The sequence below is a fragment of the Lissotriton vulgaris genome, chromosome 4_1 (genome assembly GCF_964263255.1).
Source record: "Lissotriton vulgaris chromosome 4_1, aLisVul1.2, whole genome shotgun sequence".
NCBI classification, from domain to species: Eukaryota; Metazoa; Chordata; class Amphibia; order Caudata; family Salamandridae; genus Lissotriton; species Lissotriton vulgaris.
The window spans coordinates 222,835-249,707 of record NC_141691.1 but is presented as its reverse complement, the minus strand read 5'-3'; positions in this window follow the sequence as shown (position 1 = coordinate 249,707).

Genomic DNA, 26,873 nt, shown 5'->3' with positions numbered 1-26,873 from the left:
TGTTCAGACCTGCTCTGAAGAAGATGGCCCCAAAAAGAGTTCCCCGTAGCTCCTCTAGCAAGAAAGTTGCCAGTAAGGAGCAGAAGAAGCAAGTTACCAAGGAGACTGGTGTGCCGCCCGCCGCGTTTTTTGGGAGTAAAAAAAAAAAGTACACCTGCAGCAGCAGCGGGATCTGCTGGGGACCAAGCTGGGAGCAGCACCCCCGCTCCATTGGGCTCAGTGCCGCCACCACCACCACCACCACGCCAACTTAAGTCCAAGCCCTTGAGTGCTGCAGAGGCAGTCTGTGTACTTCTTCAATCACCATCGACCAGTGATGTTGGCTCATCGCAAGAAAGTAGCAGCAATGTCCCTGAATCAACACAGGTTGTTGTAACTCATCTGACAAGTGTTGAACAACCACAGCCGCAACAACAACCACATGTGCAAGTACAAGCCCAAGTACATGTGGAAGGAGAGGCAGTGCAAGGAGATGCGCAAACAGAGGTGCATGGAGGGTCACAAGTGCCCACAATAGTTGTTCCTCCCGAAGTAGGGGCACATCAGGAAATCGACAATCAAGCCGAGGTATCATTTGAGGAAGCCACTCCTCCTGATGATCATTCATTTTCTTCCAGATCCCTAGCAAGGAAAAGATCAAGTGGGGTGTCTACATCTTCTTCAAGCCCACCTCCTTCTGATGATCTGGATGAAGATTGGGAACCATCACGCCGTCTGAGAGTGAGGCACACCATGATCTGACAAAGGTACTTAAGCGTAAAAGGAAGGTCGCCGAAAATCTCATAGTTATGGAGTGTGATGAGGCTCAACAAGAAGTGGCGGATACTGCTGCTGATGAAGCCTCTCACGACGACGAGCCAGTCATCATAAAGGTCACTGCAGCCCCAGCGGGCATGCAGCAAAGAGACATTTTGACCCTAGCCCGAGAAGCTGCTGAGCGTGATGATGATGTTGACGAGGAGGCAATGGAAACACAACAATCATGGGAGTTAACTAGTACACCAACACCTACCGCTTCCATATTTCTTCCTCACAAGAAGGGACCTCCATCCACCTCGACCTCAATTAGTGGTGGTGAAAGTGCACAACGTACTAAAGTTCGGCAATCCACATCCTCCACTACATCTGGCATTAGCAGCAAGACCACCGCCACCAGTATCGCCGCCTCCTCCGGCCCCCACAGACAATTCAAGTCCCCAGCTTGGGACTTCTTTAGTGTTTGCCCAAAAAGGGAAAACTTCGCCATTTGTAGCATTTGTAAGGTTGCAGTTAGTCGTGGTAAGTTTGGTACCAACTATGGTACCGGAGGCCAGAGAGGTCATCTTAAGAGTCAGCACACTGTCCAATGGTTTGCGCACCTACAGGCGAATAAGGAAGCCCTAATTGCACGTAATGAAAACGTTGATTTTTCATCTGATGATAACGAGGAGGAAGAAGACGTGTCAAACACTTCACTTACACCCAGTACCTCTGTCAGCAGCACACCCCATGTGAGCCACACTAAGAGTGTGGGAGAGAGTGAGACACCAATGCGAAAAAGTTCATCAGCGAGCGTAACTGGGTCGAAGATATCATCATCATCATTATCCCGTAAATGCTTGGTCCAGGGCAACATTAAAAAGATGTTGTTTTGGAGTTCTGGACTTTTTGGTACTGTCCAGAGGTGTCAGGGACAACACCCGAAGACCCCTGAGTTCTACCTGTCTCGGTGCACAAATAAACAGAAACACGGGCTCCTCGATGGTGGCGTCAAAGACCAAAGGTTTATTACTGCAGGGACACAGAAGTCACAGAAACTACACGGGCAGATTCTAGGAGCCTGTTCGATTTGTACAAAGTGGGTTGCTCCTTAAATACGAATTATTTAGGTTGGGGCAACATTCTTCACATGCTAGTACGTTTCTAAACCTTCATTTCCTAAACAATAAATATTTGGCGTTACACAGGGATCGTCAACAATATCTGATGTCAAAACATTACGAACGAGGGGTTCCCACTGTTCCATCATAAACCCATGTCATCTTTTCATTCAAGAGCCGGACCGCCTCATCGTAAATTTCGTACCCTCCCCCTAATAAAGGCCCAGAAGGAAAGGAGCAGAGCCAGGTGCAGAAGATAGAAAAGCAGGATAAGAGATGTTTGTGGGTCGTAAATGGGCAAGGCTACCAGCTTTGGCCGCCTAATCATGATCAGGCCAACGAACACGAGAACCAGTATAGCAGGACTGGCCTCAGGCCGGGGAGGCAGCTTTTGTCGAGTCATGCGGCCACAGCGTTTCTGTCCTAAAGTGCACGTGTCACTAGCAAGGTGAATTGCAGGCTAAAGCTTACGTGTCCTTAAGTGAAATGGTTTGATCAGAGGTCACTGTGTGTCCATTGACTATGTGAGGGCAAGAATACAAAATGGCTGCCATAATCTAAAATGGATGCCATGGGTGAATCAGAAATGTGTTTATAACAAGAGTGCTCTTGCTCGTAGCATAGCGAAAACACCAGGATATGCTAAATGGATCATTTGCGGTTCACTGGTACCAAAATTATGAGTTTACGACAATGTTGAAAACACGGGTTCAAATCGTCACGGAACCTCAGACCCTCCTTTTGCCCTTAAATAGGCAATTACTCAGTCTATATCAGAGTCTATCTCAATGTTCATTAGGTCAGTGATATGTTGTTGCATCATCATCCTTTCTCGTACCTTGTCTCCAAACACAGGTGGTTTTCTAAGACAGGTTGCAGCACAGAGGCTACACAAAGCGGGACCACATTGGATAATAAGGCAGCACGTGAATAGGAATACTAGGATAATACCAACGACCATCAGAACCTTCCATCCCCACGCTGATAGTAGAGTCCAAAGCCACTCCATTAAGGACCAATTTCCCTTGTCTACGTGAATAGAGTCGGAAATCTTGTGTAGCTTAGAGATCGCTTCGTATACAGTCAGAGCATTATTGGGTATAAAAACACAGCAGCTCGATTGGATCATTCTGCATACCCCACCTCGATCTGCAAGTATTACGTCAAGAACCATACGATTCTGCAACGTCATGAGACGATCCGCCTGGAGCTCAGCTGTTAAGTTACTAAGGGCACCAGCAGTTTCTGTAATAGTAGATTCAACTACCCGTGTTAGCTGACGTAGATTTCTACTATTGGCCATAGGCCCCCAGAACGGAAGGAAACCTTTGAAAAAGTCTCCGGCTTCCTGACCAGCAGTATCTTCTTTGCTGAAAACACCTCTTGCTACTCTGGTCTTGTGATAGTCTGGGGAAGCCGTGTATGTCGGAGGCAGCAGTCGAGCAATATAACATGAACCTGAAAAGTCAGCAGGCAGCCATGTATATGCCCTATCCTGACAGATGAAGTAGGTACCCTTAGCAGTTAAGAAGGCAGGGGAGGAGTTTGACGGATACACGTAAGTCTCAACACAGTCACTCCTCCCTAGCCGAGCTCTTGGATTTCTCCCATTACCTTGCAAGCAGAATTGACCTCGGTGAGGTACGACCCAGACTGGAGTTGAGCTTTTACGCTTGCTTTCACCCAAACTAATACTATACTCCGTAGAATTCCAACTCAGATAAACCCGTAGTTCATCTCTAGGGACAGATGGGGAGTTATTGACGTCTTTAATCATGTCAGTTATTCCCTTTATCAAGGCTTTATTAACGGATGTATACTTAGCGGAACGTGGAGGACGCGGGGGATAGGTTTCGAGAGCATAGACAAATACAGTTTGGAAGGCCCGACATGATCCATTATAGCTAAAAGGCAAGACCAGATAGGGAATGCCTTTATCCATAGTGTGTGGTATCAAACCACATACCCAGCAGTCTGTTGTGTTAACTACCAGTTGGTGTTGATGCAAGAGTTGTACAAAAGTGTTATTTATAAATTCCGAGCGTCGAGCTTGCTCATGTTCAGGGAACGAGTGAAAAGAATGATAAGAAGCAACAGTAGAAGAAACAAGATCAAGGGTTGTTATCGGTGCAAAAATTAAATGTACACCAAAGACGATTCCACCCATCAACGTTATTAAAACAATCAAAAACGTAATTGCACATTGCATCAGAAAACATTTCTTATGAAGAATCTTGTAGAGTCTATTTCTGCGAACATAAATTACATTCTCTCGGTGCAGCTCAAGAAGCTCCATCTTCTACAACCGCTCGCGACCACTGAAGATATGTACGTAGTTGAAAATGCCTCTATCAGCCCTGGGAGTTCCCAGAACTAACAGAAAGACCGACCTTGTGTCTGGCCCCCGCAGATTCAACTAGGCACAAAGCCACGACCCTACGGCTACCCAGACGGCAAGGTAATTAAAACAACATAACATACATAGAAAAATACAAAATATTAGCAAACTTCCTGGCTGGAGGCAATGTATCAAATTTAAATATGAAAAATAGGCAGTTTCCTGCTTTATTAGTTCTTAGAATGGGAACGTAGGTTGTATCTCAATTTTCCTGGAGTTGTGTGATCCGGAAATAGTCTACTTTCAGCAGGGGTTACAATGTTCGAGTCCGCAGATGGCAAATGTTCGTTTGATGCAGAGGACAAGTGTTCAGTGTTCAGAGGAGCAGTTTCAGAAGGGGAGCCAGAGTTCGGTGAATCAGTAATCAGTTCTGCATCACTGAAAGGAACGTATCTAGCAACCGGTTCTGTTTCAGAGGCACCAATTTCTTTTCTCACCCAGTTATCATAAGGAAGTGGAAGGGGTACACGCTTAGCATGTGTCGCGTGGACCCAATTCTTTCTGCCAGCCACACGTATAGCAGTCCTTGTCGTCAAAAGAACTTGAAATGGTCCGACGAACTTGGGTTGGAGATTTCTGGTCCGTCCAAAGTTCCTAATAACGACTTGGTCGCCAGGCTTCAGCTGATGACCTGGACTTTCCAGTGGCTTTGGTAATGCATCGAAAACCTGTTGGTGAATGAGACTCAATTTAGCAGTCAAGTCAAAAAGGTAATCAATTAGCATTGGGTACTCCAGTTGTTTGAACTCCCTCGGTCTAGGTACCCCCCAAACATTTGCAGGTCGACCGAACACAATCTCATAGGGGCTAAGCCCTACTCGAGAATGTACAGTCGCTCTTGTGGATAACAGGGCCAAAGGTAGTGCGTCTGGCCAGGACAAGCCCGTAGAGGCTTGTATCTTGGCCAGTTTCAGCTTGAGGGTGCCATTGTACCCTTCAACTAAACCTGCTGACTGGGGGTGATTCACACTGTGAAACTTTTGTTTGATACTCAAACTTCCACACACACTCTGCATAACTTTCCCTACGAATTCACTCCCGTTATCTGACCATACAATCCGTGGCATACCATACCTGGGGAAGTATTCTTTTAGAAGGATTTTGGCAGTGGACAAGGCAGTATTGTCTTTTAGTGGATATGCTTCGATCCACCTTGAAAAAGCACAGAATACCACTAGAACGTACTTAAGGTTGTTACAACGATCCATGTGAATGAAGTCTAACTGAATCACTTCGAAGGGGCAAGAAGGAGGAGCAAAGTGACCAGCAGGTGTGGGGATTCCCTTGCCAGGATTATGCATCAGGCATATCATGCAATTTCTCACCACTCTTTCTGCACACTTACTAATTCCATCATTCTTCCAGACTGGAGCCAACATCTTACAAATCCCTTTAGAACTGATGTGCGCTGCTCCATGCGCCATCGTTACCACCGCAAGCACATACGCATCAGGCAACATCCAACGCTGCTGTTCCGACAAATCAATCCAACATCCATTCGAGTCCAATTTACCCGTATTCTCTTTCCATGCAAGCTTTTCCTCTACAGTCGCTTCTTCCTGAATTGCTTTCACACTTTCCACTGTATCCTCACACATTCCTGATTCAGTAATCCATCTTGCAGACGTTGCAACATACATTCTACTCATCGTATTCCTAGCTGTCTGTTTAGCGGTCTCATCAGCAAAAGCATTTCCACGACCAACATCATCCGTGATTGCTCGATGAGCACTGCACTTCACAATCGCAACTTCAGTCGGCAAGGTTAGAGATTCCAACAAGTCATTGACTAGCTGACCATGCTGGATCTTAGTCCCATGGGACGTAATGAAACCTCTTTCCTTCCACAAACGGCCAAAACTATGCGCTACGCCGAACGCGTACTGACTATCTGTGAACACATTCACTCTCTTTCCCTTAGCTAAAACACACGCTCTTGTCAATGCAATTAATTCTGCAGCTTGGGCAGAATTCTGACTCAGTCTTGCAGTCTCCACAATCGTACTCAAAGTCGTTACTGCGTAAGCAGCTGTTACATCACCATTCTCCAATTTAAAACAAGACCCGTCAACATACAACGTGCCATCTGGATCTGATAATGGAGTGTCTTTAAGATCAATCCGTCCCTTTGTCTCTTCCTCGGTTCTGAAACAACAGTCATGTGGTTCAGAATAACTCGACTCCTGACCAGTCGGCAACAATGTTGCTGGATTCAATACATTGCATCTTTTAATCTGAATATGACTTGCTAGCAGTGTCAGCTCATAGCCTGATAATCTAGCACTGGTAAGGTGTTGTGTCTTGGTTCGGTTCATGAGCGTGTCCACGGCGTGAGGAACCATGACCACTAGCATGTTGTTCATGACCAAACCAGCAGATTGTCGAATGGACGCTGCAGCTGCTGCTGTAGCTCTTAAGCAACTAGGCAACGCTCTGGCTACCGGATCTAATGTTGATGAAAAATACGCACAAGGGCGTTGTTTATCACCAAATCGTTGCGTCAGAACACTCAACGCGCAACCTTCTCTCTCGTGGACATAGAGTGTAAATGGTTTACTGTAGTCGGGTGTACCCAATACAGGAGCTGAACACAGTGCATTTCGTAACTCAGAAAAACTTTGCTGACATTCGGCAGACCATGGCACCGGACTCGGAACACCTTTTCCAGTCAAGGCCACCAATGGTTTTGCCAAAAGAGAAAAATTTGGGATCCATTGCCTATAGTATGAGGTAATACCTAAAAAGGCACGCACTTCTCTCTGTGTGCTAGGAACATTCATTTGCGTAATTGCTTTTATTCTCTCTGGGGTCAACCTTCTTCCCTCCTTTGACAAGAGATGACCTAGGTAGGTCACTTCTTGACAACAGTATTGCATTTTTGACGGTGACACCTTGTGATTTAAATTAGACAAATGATGCAGTAGGGAAATTGTAGCTGCTTTGCAAGTTTCCTTGTCATCGGCAGCCACTAGAAGATCATCGACATATTGCACTAAAGCAGAACCAGGAGGAAGTACAAAGGAATCTAACTGACCTTTTAATGCCAGGCTGTAGATGGATGGGCTTTCACAATAGTCTTGTGGAGCACGTTTAAACCTGAAGCTTCGGCCTCCTAAAGAGAAGCCGAAAATATCTCAGCTTTCTTCGGCTATCGGAATGCTGAAAAAGGCATTCTTCAAGTCGATAACTGAAAACCATGTGGCTGTAGCAGGAATCAACGTTAAGAATGCAGTATTGTCTGGAACCACAGGAAACTGTGGAATCACAATTTTGTTAACCTCTCTAAGGTCGATTACAAACCTATAGACTGGAGGCTTTGAAGGATCAGTGCGTTTTAAAATTGGTAGTACAGGACTGTTACACACATTTCCTCTAGTTTCCTCTATTACGTCTTTCTTGATCAAATCTTGCACAATCAATAAAAGCGCGCGTTCACCTTCACTAGAGATCTTGTATTGTGGGATTCGTGGAAATTTGACATTTGCTTTTAAAGTTACTACATATGGTGGAATTTCCAAAAGACCAACGTAGTTAGGACCAGTCGTCCAAAGAGTATCAGGGAGAGAACGCAGCTCCAGTGGGAGCGCATCCATTGATAAGTACATCGGGGAGATGATTCTCTTACCCAATGTAAGCTGTACTCCTGCCGGAGAACAGTACAAAGTCGCGTACAGGCGTTTTAACAAGTCTAAACCAAGCAGATTTTCATTACAACCGGTCGTCAAAATCAGGGGTGCTTTCAATTAATTGACGGGGTCCAACAGAAATAGACAAAGGACCAGATACAGGATTGTGAACAGGGGCGCCTGAAAAACCTACTGAAACATTTGTTAAGCCAGACAAAGGTGCGCCAGGGAGTTTTGCATGAATGATAGAACTTTTTGCTGCACCAGTATCCAACAGAAACGGTTCGACTACACCTGATGTTGCTACTGCGACATAAGGCCCACTCTGATCTACTGGAACTGATACTACTCCCTCTCTTTGTCCATGGCTGTCCTAGTACTCATTTTGCTGAAATTCCTCACTAACTTCACAGTAGTCTTCAACGTGATACTGTTGAGATCTAGTAGGTTGGGCAGACTGTCCGTTTCGCTGATCAAAATAATTAGAAGGGCGATCATTCGTTTGTGAAGGCATAGCACCTCGTCCTCGACCTCTAGAATTTTGCGTAGAACCACCACAACCTCTCTGAGCTGCTGCAGCATTATTTTGTGCTAGTACTGGACACTCATTTTTATAATGACCTTCCTTTTTGCAGTAAGCACACTGATTCCATTTGTCACGATTCACCCCCCCCCGACCTCTGGTAAATCACTGCCTGCCCTATCATAAGAAACGGAATGGGAAACTACATATCCCATGATCCTTTGCGCCGCGCGCTCCTATGACGCGACGCGACTAGTGATTATCAGGAAGTCTCGCGGAAGACGCGCTGCCGATTATTCCTGCTTGTGTTTGGTTCGTGTACTGTTGACTCTGCATTCAGGATCCTTGGATATCGGCGGAGGCAAGTTTCGGCTTGTGCTGAAGGAACACGCCGCTGTCAGCGTGTGGGTTCAGCGTTCCTTGTTTTCGGAGCCCGGTTGTGAAATAACCTGGTGGGGCTTAGGAAGCGCCTACAACTTTGTGTTCTTTGGTGTGTTGCCGCTCGAGTGTGGATTTACCTGGAGGGGCTTCGGAAGCGCCCGTGTCCTTCCATCATTCCAGCAACAGGTTTTCAAGATCGAGTGGGGCACTTGCTTTCTTAGTGTGTTTACGGAATCTGTTGGTTGCATACTTTCAGGGAGCGTCTTGCTCCGGTTTGCGCAGGACACCTGGGTATAGGTGCCGCCTTACCTTTTCAGTACTCAGTACTCACTGTTGGAGCGCATACAGAGCAGGATCTGTAGAGACACTATACATATAAATACTGTAAGCTGGGCATATGATTTATTTTCCTAAACTTTTGCATTATCTACAGTTTAGGGAATGTTGGAGAGATCTTGGGGTAGTCGCGTCTTGCACACCCTGAGGTTATTCTTCTAAGCATTTCCTCGGAGGAGAAAGACCTTTTGTTATCAACCACCGTTTACCAGGAATGTGATTGTTATTTTCATTATTTGGTTATATGGGGCAACTTTAGGTTATCCTTATCCTACACATGGGTAGGTGTTCATTGCTGGCCTAATCTTTCACGTTCCAGGAGGGGAGGGAACATGGTTGTTTGCTAATGTTCTCTGTGTTATATTTTCCAGTAGTACAGCCAGGGGATATAGAAACCGCCCTTAGATCCTTCCTTCATACAGGCACACCTGTGGGATATACAGGTGAGGTAACATGTGTTTTGTTACGTAGTAGATGTTCCAGCTTAGGGTTCTGTGGTACTTATCCCTTGTTTCTGTAATTACAGGTTACGGTTACAAGTGCCCAGCTGTTCTCCTCCGGACCCAACTTTTCCCCCGCTTGATCGCCTTAACAGTCTGGGCACAATTACAGTCAGACTTGGGTTGATCTAGAGGTGGGCCCCCTTGTAGCATCGATCCAATCCTGAGGAGCATCCAGAACGGACCTGACAGAATAATCGGCCTAAAAGTTCTGCTCCTCCTGGTTGGGTTGATACAAGGGATGGCTACCTTAGATGAGGTAGTGACAGCCTTAGGCTTAGTTCAGGCTGAATTGGCCGCTTCCCGCCAGGAAACGGCTGCGTTGCAAGCACGAATGGATGCTATGCAGCGGAACCCGTTTGATGCAGGAATCCTGCCCCTCAGCCAACCTCGTTGGTAGTAGAAATGCCTTCTCCAGTTCCTTTGGCTCCCCCAGAAAGGTTTATGGGAGATAGAAAGAAAGTGCAGGTGTTTATGACCCAGGTGATGATGCACTTCACCTGTAAACCTAAATGTTTTTTGACCAATCAATCACGGGTTTCCTTTCTGATCTCCTATTTAGGAGGAGAGGCAGCCCAGTGGGCTGTACCTATAGTCAGGAATAACGATGGAATCCTTTATGATTGGGACCTGTTTCGAGCCGAATTTGAGAAAACGTTCGATAGGAGAGCTGAGACCTTCTCAGCTGATAAGGAGTTGCTTGTTCTTAAACAAGGCAATTCGGATATAGTGACCTACCTAAATCATTTTAGGAGATTGATTGCTGAAACTGATTGGCCTGAAGCCAAACAGATGGTTCTGTTTTACCAAGGGCTCACAGACAATCTCAAAGATGTAATAGCACAAGTTGAACCCCAGCCTACCACATGTGCAGCCTTTATTGATTTGGCATTACGCTTGGATCACAGATTGAGAGAGAGAAAGGGTGAGACTGGAAGAAGAGACAGACCCCTGGAGTTCGGGGAGAAACCAGCTAGCGGGGATAAAGCAGAAGGTAAATCCGAACCTATGGACATTGGTGTGGTGAGAGCATCCCTCACTACCAGTGAAAGAGAACATCGTCGCAAATTTGGGCTGTGTTTGTACTGTGGGAAGAAAGGCCACTTTCTACGAGAATGTCCGGTGAAACCGAAAGGAGGACGCTATCGTACCGGTCAAGGAGCAGTATCCACTGTAGACAAGGGTTCGGAAAACTCCAATGCTTGAGTTCTAAGGAAGGGAGGGACTCAAGTGCACATTTCATCCCTTCGATAACCGAAGAAAACCGAGTGGGAAACCAGCTGTTCTTTATAGACATTGAATTATGGATTGATCAAGACCCTAAGTACGTCCGTGCCATGGTAGACTCCGGAGCGGCAGGTTGCTTCATGGATTTGACAGAAGCACGGAGGTTGGGAGTAACCCCGGTGGATAAAACCGTCATGGAAGAAGTGTTTGCAGTAGACGGTCATGTGTTGGAATCTGGTCCTATCACCCAACATACCCCGGAGTATGAGATGTGGTATGGGGGTTATCATAAGGAGCAGCTGTCGTTTAACCTCATCCAGGCCCCTAATTATGGAATAATATTGGGACTCCCTTGGCTGAAAAAGCATGAACCCAATATAAAATGGAAAGAGCGATCTTTGGAATTCTCCTCTTCATATTGCCATGACCATTGCATCCAGGAGAATCCCCGACCATCTATGGTATTGGCTGTTACTCACACCATTTCCACAGCCGCGGAAAAAGAGGTGGAACTACCTCATGTTACCAGGAGTATGAAGAGGTCTTCAGTAAAACTAAAGCAGAAGTACTTCCTCCCCATAGGGAATACGATTGCCGCATAGATTTAACACCAGGGTCAGTGGTTCCATGTGGTCGAATCTATGCATTGTCACAACCCGAAACAAAACACCTACGGGAATATTTGGACAACCTAGTTGCTTTGGGATTCATCCGACCATCAAGGTCCCCAGCAGCTTCCCCTCTTTTCTTTATTCCAAAGGCCAATGGGGAATTACGCTGCTGTATAGACTACAGGGCATTTAACGCTATCACCACCAAAAATCAATACCCACTTCCTTTGATTCCTGTATTACTGGAACAAGTGAGATCGGCCAGGATTTATACAAAACTGGATCTTAGGGGAGCCTACCATTTAGTACGCATACGATCAGGCGATGAATGGAAAACCGCTTTTAAAACCAGGTATGGGCTCTTTGAGTATCTTGTGATGCCCTTTGGGCTATGCAACGCCCCAGCCTCCTTCCAATTTTTTCTTAACGAGGTGTTGCGAGACTACCTGGACATCTTTGTAGTCGTCTACATTGATGACATTCTTATATACTCTAATGATGAACCAGAACACATCCAACATGTGAGGCAGGTGCTGGAGGCTCTAAAACAAAACCTATTGTTTTGCAAGTTAACGAAATGTGAGTTTCATGTCACAACGGTGGAATTTCTGGGAGTCATGCTCACTCCATCAGGGCAGATAATGGCTGAAAGGAAGGTACGAGCCATTGTGGAGTGGCCACAACCCACCACTGTCAAGGATATCCAGAAACTTCTGGGTTTTGCTAACTTCTATCGGAGGTTCATCTCTCACTTTTCGGATCTGGTGGCACCTCTCACAAGATTAACCCGGAAGAACACCCCTTTTATATGGGGAACCGATGAGCAAACAGCGTTTGATCGGTTGAAGACCGCGTTCACATCTGCTCCGATATTGATTCATGCTGACCCAAACCTCCCTTTCGTGGTAGAGGCTGATGCGTCCGAACTAGCGGTGGGGGCTGTTCTCTCGCAGAGGAGTGAAGATACCGGTCATCTACATCCCATTGCCTTCATGTCACGCAAGTTAAATTCTGCAGAACGCAATTATACGATTGCAGAGAAGGAATTGCTCGCAATTAAAGACGCCTTCACAGAGTGAAGGCATTGGCTGATGGGTGCCGCGCACCAAATCACGGTTTATACAGACCACCGCAATCTTCAGTTTCTGAGAGCCGCACGCCATCTCACACCCAGACAACTGAGATGGATGCTCTTCTTTTCGGAGTTCCATTTTGTGGTCACCTTCCGTCCGGGATGTGACAACCGGAAAGCTGATGCTCTCACCCCACATTGAGGGAGTCTCTTGAAACCAGCATCATCAAACCTCAACAGGTGGTAGGGGTGATCCATACGGAAGAATTTCTACACAAAGTCAAGAAAGGCATCCAGACCTTTGCTTGGAAAACATGGATTCGGTTACACCCGGAATGGAAAATTCGTCAAGGGTTGCCAAGGAAGGGGTCTCAATTGCTTCTCCCCACTCTTGCATTGAGACAACAAGTATTTAAGTGGTGCCACAATCTACCTTGCGCAGGACACACTGGAGGGAAGAAAACTTTGGAAAAGTTGCTACGCTCTTACTGGTGGCCCACCATCCGCCCGGATGTGTTCGCTTGGGTTCAACGATGTGAAGTCTGTTCGCAGGCCAAAAGCGATCATAGACCAGCACAAGGGCTGTTACAAACAATGCCCACGCCTGTGAGTCCTTGGGAAAGCTTTTCAGTTGATTTTGTGGTGGGACTCCCTCAGGATCATGGGATGTCAGCGATAGTAGTAGTGGTGGACTACTTGACCAAGATGGGCCACTTCATTGCCTGTAGAGGGGTACCCACAGCTAGTCAATTAGCCCAGTTACTGCTCATACATGTTGTTCGGTTGCATGGCCTACCCAAGGTTATTGTTTCAGATAGAGGGGCTCAATTCACCGCCAAATTTTGGAGGGTCTGGTGTGATCGATTGGGCATTGCCTCTTCCTTGTCCACCAGCTTTCATCCGCAAACGGATGGGCAGACCGAAAGGTTAAACCAGACCCTCAAACAGTACCTGAGGTGTTTTGTGGATACCTCTACTGAAGCATGGGTGGAATGGTTATGGTCGGCTGAGGTGGCATATAATGACGCAATTCATTCCTCTACGTTGTGTACCCCGTTTTTCTGTACTTATGGGTTTCATCCCAGATTCGTCCCTTTGAGTGTGCCGGGTGTTGAAGCCCCAATTCCACAGTTACAGACAAGATTGGTGCAGTTACGGAAGACTGTTATGCAGGCCAGAAAAAATCTTGTAAAAGCTAAGCTTAGGTACAAAGCTCAGGCCGATAGACATCGTAGGCCTTGTCCTGGGTACAAGAAAGGGGATTGGGTGTGGCTGTCCACTCGGAACATTCGTTTCAAAAGGTTCAGTGTTTTCAACCCCCGATTCATCGGTCCTTACCAGGTGATTCGTCATGTCAACCCCGTAGCGGTGAAACTAAAACTCCCCTCGCATTTCAGGATACACCCTGTGTTCCATGTCTCACTGATCAAGCCTGCACGGGGTCCGAGTCATACAGCGCCTGTGCCTGTGAGGGTAGAACATGATGTGGAGTACGAGGTGCGGCGCATCTTGGACTCTCGTAGAGTGAGGGGGAGGCTTCAGTACCTGGTGTCTTGGAAGGGTTATGGTCCCGAGGAAGACTCGTGGGAACCTGTGGGGGCGGTTCATGCTCCTAGACTGGTGCGGAGGTTCCATTTGTCACATCCTGGTAAACCTGGTGGCAGTCAGTGAGTGTTGTGAGAGGGGGTGTACTGTCACGATTCACCCCCCCGACCTCTGGTAAATCACTGCCTGCCCTATCATAAGAAACGGAATGGAAAACTACATATCCCATGATCCTTTGCGCCGCGCGCTCCTATGACGCGACGCGACTAGTGATTATCAGGAAGTCTCGCGGAAGACGCGCTGCCGATTATTCCTGCTTGTGTTTGGTTCGTGTACTGTTGACTCGGCATTCAGGATCCTTGGATATCGGCGGAGGCAAGTTTCGGCTTGTGCTGAAGGAACACGCCGCTGTCAGCGTGTGGGTTCAGCGTTCCTTGTTTTCGGAGCCCGGTTGTGGAATAACCTGGTGGGGCTTAGGAAGCGCCTACAACTTTGTGTTCTTTGGTGTGTTGCCGCTCGAGTGTGGATTTACCTGGAGGGGCTTCGGAAGCGCCCGTGTCCTTCCATCATTCCAGCAACAGGTTTTCAAGATCGAGTGGGGCACTTGCTTTCTTAGTGTGTTTACGGAATCTGTTGGTTGCATACTTTCAGGGAGCGTCTTGCTCCGGTTTGCGCAGGACACCTGGGTATAGGTGCCGCCTTACCTTTTCAGTACTCAGTACTCACTGTTGGAGCGCATACAGAGCAGGATCTGTAGAGACGCTATACATATAAATACTGTAAGCTGGGCATATGATTTATTTTCCTAAACTTTTGCGTTATCTACAGTTTAGGGAATGTTGGAGAGATCTTGGGGTAGTCGCGTCTTGCACACCCTGAGGTTATTCTTCTAAGCATTTCCTCGGAGGAGAAAGACCTTTTGTTATCAACCACCGTTTACCAGGAATGTGATCGTTATTTTCATTATTTGGTTATATGGGGCAACTTTAGGTTATCTTTATCCTACACATGGGTAGGTGTTCATTGCTGGCCTAATCTTTCACGTTCCAGGAGGGGAGGGAACATGGGGGTTTGCTAATGTTCTCTGTGTTATATTTTCCAGTAGTACAGCCAGGGGATATAGAAGCCGCCCTTTGATCCTTCCTTCATACAGGCACACCTGTGGGATATACAGGTGAGGTAACATGTGTTTTGTTACGTAGTAGATGTTCCAGCTTAGGGTTCTGTGGTACTTATCCCTTGTTTCTGTAATTACAGGTTACGGTTACAAGTGCCCAGCTGTTCTCCTCCGGACCCAACTTTTCCCCCGCTTGATCGCCTTAACAGTCTGGGCACAATTACAGTCAGACTTGGGTTGATCTAGAGGTGGGCCCCCTTATAGCATCGATCCAATCCTGAGGAGCATCCAGAACGGACCTGACACCATTGGTATTGTGGTCTCTGGGAACCATAGTCTGTCCTCTGATATGGGCCTTGCTGTGTATTTGTCTGATTTGTGCGGGCGGATATGCCTGCTGCAAAAGGACTTTAGTTTTTAAATCTTTTGTTTTCTTATCTGACTTTTCCTTCTCTTCTTTATCCCTATTTTCATAATACTGAGCAGTTGCAAGTATTTGCGCAGTTGTAGAGACAGCCCACGCACTTTCAGAATCTTTTAATTTATTACTGAGCTCTGGTAACAGATTGTGCACAAATTTATCAACAAATAGTCTCTGCCCTCCTTCCGTGCTCATATCCTGACCACTGTGATCTACGAAAGTTTCTTCAAACCTTGTGAAAAAGTCGGAGACGCTTTCGTCCTTCTTCTGCCTGCATGCGGACAACTTGTCCCAGTTAACGCGCGATGCTGGCATCAGAGTTTTCATTAAATCGATTATTCTACCAGGCAAATTAGCAATCAGAGGCTCTGGTTTAGAACCACCAATTTGTTGACCATCTGCCGCTATTATAGCTGCCCAGTCACCACCTAGGGCAACTGGATGATTTTCTTTACGAATTTTAGCCCAAATTGGTTGTGGTACTACATTGCCAAATAACATGTCAATGTCCGCTAAATTCATTACGCAAGCTTCAACTGTTTGCGCCAACTCTTTGTAATATCCAGCTGGATTTTTACGCGGATCTGGCAAGGCCTGTTTTACTGCTAACACTTCAGCTCGCTTCCACGGAATGTGTATCCACACTCTCTGGAATTGGGCCGGAGCGGCCGCAATACCATGGGCCGCATCAGCTTGCACAGCTTCGCGCCAAATTGGAGGAACTTCTCTCATAGGATATTGACGACCTTGTTTCATACTACGCTTGTCTAAATCTCTTGGTGAACGAAGGGAAGGGTCAAATCTAAAATCTAAAATTAATTCCATTGCTTCTTTTATCTCCTGACCAACTATCATACCTGCAGCAAATTTTTGTTGTACTTGGATTAATTCATCCGGTACCTGTTCAGATTCGCTCTCCTCCCATTCTTCACGTAAAAGGGAACACATGACATCAAACACATAGCGCTGTGTCGGTTCCTTCCATTGCATGAATGTATCTAATACATCTCGTACACTATACCTTCCAACTTTCGAAATCCACCTAAGGGCAGTGGAGTCTAATATTCCACGTTCTTCACTACTAGGAAGCTGACTACGTCTCTGAACGGAGTCAGAGACAGGACTCCTAATCAAAGTTTTGTAAAAGGGAGATAGAATGTTAGTGACAGAATCAGTGATTCTCCGACGAACAGAAAGCGGAGTCATATAGCTTGCAGAAGTTTGGAGGAGAGTAGTAGTCGGGACAGAAGAAACAGCAACAGTAGGGGTAGCAGGCAAAGTAGCTTGTGAAACAACAGGTATCAGTGGTACAGGCATAGGCAGAGGAGCTGGCAACCCTGGAAGAGGGGGTGCCGGAGGAACATTAATATTGACCACAGGAAGTACAGGAGCTTGATTCAGGGGAGCAGGAGCAGGTATACCAGGCTGTCCAGCAACCGGTAATTGAACATTCGGTAAAGGTGGAGCCGTAGCACCCTGTGCATACGGTGGGGGTGACCTCAACAAGTAAGACAACAGGGGATCCTTTTCAGGGTCCTCTACTATCTTAGCTGTACTCGATGCAAAGGCAGGATAGCACTTGTCTATCGCTAAATTACGCTCTCTATTGGCCACCTTGAGGTTCCGTGACGATTTGAACCCGTGTTTTCAAGTTTGTCGGAAATACATAAAATTAGTATCAGTGAACCGCAAATGATCCATTTAGCATATCCTGGTGTTTTCGCTACGCTACGAGCAAGAGCACTCCTTCCATTGACATATTTCTGATATACCCACGGCATCCATCTTAGATCGTGGCCGCCATTTTGTGGTTCCTTGCCCTCACATATGCAATAGCCTCTGATCATTTCATTTACTTCACTTTGATTAAGGACACGTAGCCTTAGCCGGAGATTCACCTCTTACATGACACGTGCACCTTAAACCAGATCACGCTGAAGCTGCATGACTCGACAAAGGCTGCCTCCTCTGCCCGAGGCCAGCCCACCTGAACTGGTTTTCCTGTCCATTGTACCTGATCATGATTAGGCGGCCGAAGCCGGTAGCCTTGCCCATTTACAACCCACAAACATCTCTTATCCCGCTTTTCTATCTTCTGCACCTGGCTCTGCTCCTTTCCTTCTGGGCCTTTATTAGGGGGAGGTAACGAACTTTACGATGAGGCGGTCCGGGTCTTGAATGCAATATTGACAAGGGATTGTGATGGACTGGTGGGAACCCCTCTTCGTGATGTTTGGTATCAGATATTATCGACAGTTCCTGTGTAACGCCAAATATTTATTGTTTAGAGACACAAAGGTTTGGGAATGTACCGACATGTGAAATATTTGCCTAGAGCACAATTTTTGGTATATAAGGAGCAACCCACTTTGTACAAATCGAACAGTCTCCTAGATTCTGCCCGTGTGTAGATTCTGTGATTTCTGTGTCCCTGCAGTAATAAACCTTTGGTCTTTGACGCCACCATCGAGAAGCCCGTGTTTCTGTTCATTTGTGCACCAAGGCAGGTGGGACTCCGGGGTCTTTGGGTGTTGTACCCTGACACCTCTGGACGGAACCAAAAAGTCCAGAACTCCAATTGGCGCCCAACGTGGGGCGACGTCATTCGGTACCGGTCCAAAAGCCTGAAGAGTTCGAGAAGCTTCGTGTGAAGATTCCTGAGGGAGGCGCCCCACTTCATCGATCCCGGCATATCGCAAAAGTGGCCCTGAAGTTCTCTTCCACGAGGGTTCCCGTTCAGGACGGCTGCAGTGGGCCGTTGCCTTGACCGTCGCCCTGTCTTGGACCCGAAGTGGTGCAGTCCTTAGTACGGCGAAACGTGACGGGTTTCTCCTTGGTGACGTCTTCAGTGCCTCAGTTAAGTATTTAGTGATAGCTAGCTGGTTACTTTTGTGAGGATTGTTAAAAATCCTTGATCGGTTCTTGGTTTGGTTTGGTTTTGTAAGATTATCACTAGTTGTTCTGGTTACGATAATCTATTTGGTTCAGTTTTGAGTATCGATACATCAGTTCGTTTTGGTAGGCCTAAGTTCTTGGTTCAAGTGCACAATTTGTTTCGTGTTTTGTTTGTTTTGTGTTCCGGACTGAGAATGGTAAGTCGGAAAATGTTGTCTTGTTTTAGTTGCAACAGTGACTCACAATTAGAGGATTCCTGTCTGGTTCCTCCGATTGGGACTCCCCTATATGACCTATATTGTAAGTATGGTGTGGGTCCTATAACTTATAATGAGATATGGGTCCGTTATTGTAAGAAGGATGGTGTCCTTAGTTGGCCACTGCATGGTAGTTTTGAACAAGAGATTCTCGACAATTTAGAAGAGAAATTGTTTAGGAAGAAAGCCCGGCCGGCAATGTTTGACTCTTTTTCGTTATTGGCGGAAAGAATCCAAACAGAGAGAAATGAAAAGGTTGAAGAAAGAGCAAAAAGAACTAGAAGAGTTAACTCTAGAGCAAGCGACTAAGCAGTTGCAGGCTAACGAGTGTGAGAAAGCCATAGATGTAGCCATTAGAGAGCGTAACTTAGCGATTGACAAGTGCTATCCTGCCTTGCCATCGAAAATGGCTAAGATACTGGAGGATTCCGAAAACGATCCTCTGCTATCTTATCTGTTACGGTCGCCTCCACCGTATGCACAAGGTGCTACGGCTCCACTTATACCGAATGTTCAATTGCCGGTTGCTGGACAACCTGGTGTTCTTGTTCCTCAGAATCAAGTTCCTATACTTCCTGTGGTGAATGTAAGTGTTCCTACAGCTCCTCCTCTTCCTGCACTGCCCGCTCCTATACCTACCACTGTACCTATTGGTCCTCAAACTATTTTCCTCGATACTCCTACTGTTTCGTCATCTATTCCTACCTCTACTGCGTTCTCTATGTCTGCGAGTGTACTAACTCCACTTTCTGTTCGTCGAAGAATTACTGATTCTGTTACTAATATGCTGTCTCCTATATATAAAACCTTGATTAAGACTCCTACTCCTGACTCTGTTCAGAGACGGAGTCAGCTTCCAAGTACTGAGGAACGGGGAGTTTTAGACTCCACAGCTCTCAGATGGATTACAAAAGTTAGAAGATATAGTACGAAAGATGTGTTAGAGACATTTATGCAATGGGGAGAGCCAACACAGCGATACGTCTTCAACGAGATGTGCTCGTTGTTGCGTGAGGAAATAGAAGAAGACGATGTCGAATCAGATTTGGAAGATTTAACTAAGATTCAAAAAGAGTTTGCTGCTGGAATGATAGTGGGCGATAATATAAAGGAAGCGATGGAACTCATTTTGAGTTTTAGGAATGATCCATCTCTTCGTTCGCCGAGAGATTTAGAGAAAGGTAGAATGAAGCCAAGTCGCCAATATCCTATGAGGGAAGTTCCTCCAATTTGGCGCGAAGCAGTACAACGTGATGATAATGCGGGTATTGCAGCTGCTCCAGCACAGTTCCAAAGAGTATGGATACATATTCCGTGGAAGCGAGCAGAAGTGTTAGCAGTGAAACAGGCCTTGCCAGATCCACGTAAGAATCCAGCCGGATATTACAAGGAATTGACACAGACAGTTGAGGCTTGTATAATGAACTTAGCCGACATTGATATGTTGTTTGGTAATGTAGTTCCACAACCAGTGTGGGCTAAAATTCGTAGAGAGGATCATCAGGCTGCTTTAGGTGGTGATTGGGCAGCTATCACTGCAGCAGATGCTCAACAAATAGGTGGTGCGAAACCCGAACCCCTAATTGCTAATCTGCCAGGCAGAATAATAGATTTAATGAAGACTCTGATGCCAGCATTGCGTGTTAATTGGGATAAATTATCCGCATGCAAGCAGAAGAAAGACGAAAGTGTCTCCGACTTCTTCACGAGGTTCGAAGAGACTTTTGTAGACCATAGTGGTCAGGATATGAGCACTGAAGGAGGACAGAGATTGTTTGTCGATAAATTTGTGCATAATTTGTTACCCGAATTATGCAATAAATTGAAAGACTCAGAAAGTGCGTGGGCTGTATCTACGACAGCGCAAATACTTGCGACTGCACAGTACTATGAAAATAGGGATAAAGAGGAAAAGGAGAAATCAGAGAAGAAAACGAAAGATTTAAAGACTAAAGTTCTCTTACAGCAGGCGTATCCGCCTCGCACGAATCAGACTAATATGCAACAGAATTCGTATCAAAAGACAGATTATAATTCGACCAGGCCTCAATACCAGTGGAATCAGTGTGCGTACTGTAAGAAAGAGGGTCACTATAAAAATGATTGTCAGATTTTAGCGCAAAATAATGCGGCAGCAGCTCAGAGAGGTCGTGGTGGTTTTGCACAGAATTCTAGAGGTCGGGGACGAGGTGCTATGCCTCCACAAACTAATGATCGTCCTTCTAATCACTTTGATCAGCGAAATGTACAGTCAGCTCAACAGAATAGATCTCAGCAATATCTTGTTGAGGATTATTGTGAAGTTGAAGAGGGATTTCAACAAAATGGGTACTAGGACAGCCATGGACAGAGAGAGGGAGTAGTATCAGTTCCAGTGGATCAGAGTGGGCCTTATGTCGCAGTAGCAACATCAGGTGTAGTCGAACCGTTTCTGTTGGATACTGGTGCCGCGAAAAGTTCTATCATGCATGCGAAACTCCCTGGCGCACCTTTGTCTGGCTCAACAAATGTTTCCGTAGGTTTTTCAGGCGCCCCTGTGTACAACCCGATATCTGGTCCTTTGTCTATTTCTGTTGGACCGTGTCAATTGAAAGCACCCTTAATTTTGACGACAGGTTGTAATGAAAATCTGCTTGGTTTAGATTTGTTAAAACGACTATATGCGACATTGTACTGTTCTCCGGAAGGAGTACAGCTTACTTTGGGTAAAAGACTCACCTCTCCGATGTACTTGTCAATGGACAAACTCCCGCCGGAGCTACGTTCACTCCCTGATTCTCTTTGGGCGACTGGTCCCAATGATGTAGGTCTCCTAGAGATTCCACCGTATGTAGTAACTTTGAAAGCGAATGTAAAATTTCCAAGAATTCCTCAATATAAAATATCGAATGAAGGTGAGCGTGCACTCTTATTGATTGTGCAAGATTTGATTAAGAAAGGTGTGGTTGAAGAAACGCGAGGAAATGTTTGTAATAGTCCTGTATTGCCGATTTTGAAACGAACAGATCCTACAAAGCCTCCAGTCTATAGGTTTGTCATAGACCTTAGAGAAGTTAATAAGATTGTAATTCCGCAGTTTCCTGTAGTGCCAGACATTACTGCTTTGTTAACATTGATTCCTGCTACAGCTACATGGTTCTCAGTCATCGACTTGAAGAATGCCTTTTTCAGCATTCCGATAGCCGAGGAAAGCAGAGATATTTTTGGCTTCTGTTTAGGAGGTCGGAGTTTCAGATTTAAACGCGCTCCACAAGGCTACTGTGAAAGTCCATCCATTTACAGTCAAGCTTTAAAAAGTCAGCTAGATTCTTTTGTCCTTCCTCCAGGCTCTGCCCTAGTACAGTACGTAGACGATCTTTTGGTGGCTGCCGATGACAAGGAAACTTGCAAGGCAGCTACAATTTCACTATTGCATCATTTGTCTAATTTGAATCATAAGGTGTCACCTTCCAAAATGCAATATTGCTGCCAAGAAGTAACCTACCTAGGTCACCTCTTATCAAAGGAGGGAAGGAAGTTGACCCCAGAAAGAATAAAAGCAATTACGCAGATGAGTGTTCCACGCACACAGAGGGAAGTACGTGCCTTTCTAGGTATTACCTCTTACTGTAGGCAATGGATCCCAAATTTTTCACTTTTGGCAAAACCGTTGGTAGCTTTGACTGGGAAAAATGTTCCGAGTCCGGTGCCATGGTCTGATGAATGTCAAGAGAGTTTTGCTGAATTACGAAAAGCTTTGTGTTCAGCTCCTGTATTGGGCACACCTGATTACAGTAAGCCATTCACGCTCTACGTTCACGAAAGAGAAGGTTGCGCGTTGAGTGTCTTGACACAGAAGTTTGGTGATAAACAACGCCCTTGTGCGTATTTCTCATCAACATTAGATCCGGTAGCTAGAGCATTGCCTAGTTGTTTGAGGGCTACAGCGGCAGCTGCAGCTTCCATTCGACAATCTGCTGGTTTGGTGATGAACAATATGCTAGTGGTCATGGTTCCTCATGCAGTGGACACACTCATGAACCGAACGAAGACACAACACCTTACTAGTGCGAGATTATCTGGTTACGAGTTGACGTTATTAGCGAGTCATATTCAGATCAAAAGATGCAATGTATTGAATCCAGCAACATTGTTGCCGACTGATCAAGAGTCGAGTGATTCTGAGCCACATGACTGTTATTTCAAAACGGAGGAAGAGACAAAAGGTCGTATCGACTTGAGAGACACTCCTCTATTCGACCCAGATGGTACGCTGTATGTGGACGGGTCATGTTTTAAATTGGAGAATGGTGATGTGACTGCTGCCTACGCGGTAACGACTTTGAAGACGATTGTGGAGACTGCAAGAGTGAGTCAGAATTCTGCCCAAGCTGCAGAGTTAATAGCTCTTACGAGAGCGTGTGTTTTAGCTGAGGGAAAGAGAGTGAATGTGTTTACAGATAGTCAGTACGCATTTGGCGTGGCCCATAGTTTTGGCCGGTTGTGGAGAGAAAGGGGTTTCATTACGTCCCATGGGACTAAGATTCAACATGGTCAGCTAGTTAACGACTTGTTAGAATCTCTAACCTTACCGACTGAAGTTGCGATTGTGAAGTGCAGTGCTCATAAAGCAATCACGGATGATGTTGGTCGGGGAAATGCCTTTGCTGATGAAACCGCTAAACAGACAGCTAGAGACATGATGAGTAGAATGTATGTTGCTACGTCTGCAAGATGGATTGCTGAGTCTGGAATGTGTGAGGACACAATGGAAAGTGTGAAAGAGATTCAGAAAGAAGCGACTGAGGAAGAGAAACGCGTATGGAGAGAAAGTACGGGCAAATTGGACTCGAATGGATGTTGGATCGACTTGACAGAACAGCAGCGTTGGATGTTGCCTGATGCATATGTGCTTGCAGTAGTGACGATGGCGCATGGAGTGGCGCACATAAGTTCTAAAGGGATATGTAAGATGTTAGCTCCGGTTTGGAAGAATGAGGGAATCAGTAAGTGTGCAGAGAGAGTGGTGAAAAATTGTATGGTGTGCTTGATGCATAATCCTGGCAAGGGAACTCCAACTCCAGCTGGTCATTTTGCTCCTCCTTCCTGTCCCTTTGAAGTAATACAGTTAGACTTCATTCACATGGAACGCTGCAACAATTTAAAATACGTCCTGGTGGTGGTTTGTGCTTTTTCCAGGTGGATAGAAGCATACCCACTAAAGGACAACACTGCTTTATCAACTGCCAAAATTCTTCTCAAAGAATTTTTCCCTAGGTTTGGAATGCCACGGATTGTATGGTCAGATAACGGAAGTGAGTTTATAGGGAAAGTTATGCAGAGTGTGTGTGCTGGTCTAGGATTGAAACAAAAATTTCATAGTGCGAACCATCCCCAGTCTGCTGGTTTAGTTGAGGGTTACAATGGCACCCTCAAGCTTAAAATAGCCAAAATTCAAGCATCCACAGGTTTGGCTTGGCCAGACGCACTTCCTTTGGCCTTGTTATCAACGAGAGCAACAGTGCATTCTAGAATAGGGCTTTCTCCATATGAGATTGTATTTGGCCGCCCGGCAAATGTCTGGGGTGTGCCAAGGCCTAAACAATTCTGCTCCATTGAATATCCTATGTTGATAGACTATCTTTACGACTTGACTGCTAAATTAAGTCTTATTCATCAACAGGTCTTTGATGCTTTGCCAAAACCTCCGGAGAGTCCAGGGCATCAGCTGAAACCCGGCGACCACGTGGTGGTCAGAAATTTTGCGAGGACAAAGAATCTTCAGCCTCGCTACATCGGCCCCTTCCAAATCCTGCTGGCGACGAGGACAGCTGTACGTGTTGCTGGTCGCAAGCACTGGAACCACGCTTCTCACGTAAAGCGTGTTCCACTGCCGCTGCCCTACGACGACTGGGTGAAGAAGGGAATTGGTGCCTCCGAAGCTGAAACAACTCCGAAATTTGTCCCTTTCAGCGATGCCGATTTGATTTCTGACACTTTGAAACGTGACTCTCCTCTTGAAAAGACTGCTTTGAACATTGAAAATTTGTCTCCAGCACCAGAAGAAACTTTGCCATCTGCGAATGTAAACTCTGCAACAGCTGCTAGTGATACACTATTCTCCGATCAGACAGTACCAGCGAAGCAGAAATACAACCTTAGAAGCCATAAAAAGGACTAATAAAGCAGGCAACTGCATACTGTGATTTTGATATATATATATATATATTTTGAACTTTTGCCTTCAGCCAGGAAGTTTGTTATTGTTTATTGTTTTTAAAATTGCCTTGCCGTCTGGGTAGCCGTAGGGTCGTGGCTGTGTGCCTAGTTTGAATTTGCAGGGGTCTGACACAAGGTCGATCTTTCTGTTAGTACTGGGAACTCCCAGGGCTGACAGAGGCATTTTCATCTACGTACACATCATCAGTGGTCGCGAGCGGATTGTAGAAGATGGAACTTCCTGCGCTGCAACGAGAAAATGTGATTTACGTTCGCAGAAACAGACTAAATAGAATTCTTCATAGCAAATGTTTCTTGATGCAATGTGCCATTACATTTTTGATTGTTTTAGCAACACTGGTGGGTGGAATTGTCTTTAGCATAAATTTGATTTTTGTGCCAGTATCTACAGTACCTCCCCTTGATCCTGCTATTTCTACTGTTTCTTCTATACACTCTTTTCACTCGTTTCCGGAACATGAGCAAGCTCGACGCTCAGAATTCATTAATAATACTTTTGTACAGCTCTTGCACCAACACCAACTGGTAGTTAACACGACAGACTGTTGGGTGTGTGGCTTGATACCCCACACTATGGATAAAGGTATTCCCTATCTGGTTTTGCCTTTCAGCTACAATGGATCATTTCAGGCCTTCCAAACCATCTTTGCTTATGCCCTTGAAACTTATCCTCCACGTCCACCACGTTCCACTAAATATAACTCTGCTAACAAAGCTTTAGTCCAGGGAATTATTGACATGGTCAAGGACGTCAATAATACTCCATCATACCCTAGAGACGAATTGCGAGTATATTTAAGTTGGAATACTTCAGAGTATCGCCTTAGTTTAGGAGAAAGCAAGCGTAAAAGCTCAACTCCAATCTGGGTCGTACCTCACCGAGGTCAGGTCTGTTTGCAAGGTAATGGGAGAAATCCGAGAGCTCAGCTAGGGAGGAGTGAGTGCGTAGAGACTTATGTGTTTCCGGCTAACTCTTCCCCTGCCTTTCTTACTGCTAGGGGTACCTATTTCATTTGTCGAGACAGAGCTTATACATGGTTGCCTGCCGACTTCTCAGGATCATGTTATATTGCTCGATTATTGCCTCCGACATACACTGCTTCACCTGATTACCACAGAACAAGAGTAGCGAGAGGTGTCTTCAGCAAGGAAGATACAGCTGGTCAGGAAGCTGGAGACTTCTTCAAAGGCTTCCTTCCGTTCTGGGGGCCTATGGCCAATAGTAGAAACATACGTCAGCTAACACGGGTAGTTGAATCTACTATTACCGAAACTGCTGGTGCCCTTAGCAATCTGACAGCTGAGCTTCAGGCGGATAGGCTCATGACATTGCAGAACCGTATGGTTCTAGATGTTATACTTGCAGATCGAGGTGGGGTATGCAGAATGATCCAATCGAGCTGCTGTGTCTTTATTCCTAATAATGCTCCAACAGTTTACGAGGCGATCTCTAAGTTGCACAAGATTTCGGACTCCATACATGTAGATGAGGGAAACTGGTCCTTCATGGAGTGGTTTTGGACTCTGATCTCAGCGTGGGGATGGAAGGTTCTAATGGTCATTGGTGTCATCCTAGTATTCCTATTCTCATGTTGTCTGATTATCCAGTGTGGTCCTGCTCTGTGTAGTCTTTGTGCTGCAACCTGTTTTAGGAAACCACCTGCGTTTGGAGAAAAGACACGAGAAAGGATGATGATACAACAGCATGTCACTGACCTGATGAGCATAGAATTAGACTCTGACATAGACTGAGTAATTGCCTATGTAAGGGCAAAAGGAGGGTCTGAGGTTCCGTGACGATTTGAACCCGTGTTTTCAAGTTTGTCGGAAATACATAAAATTAGTATCAGTGAACCGCAAATGATCCATTTAGCATATCCTGGTGT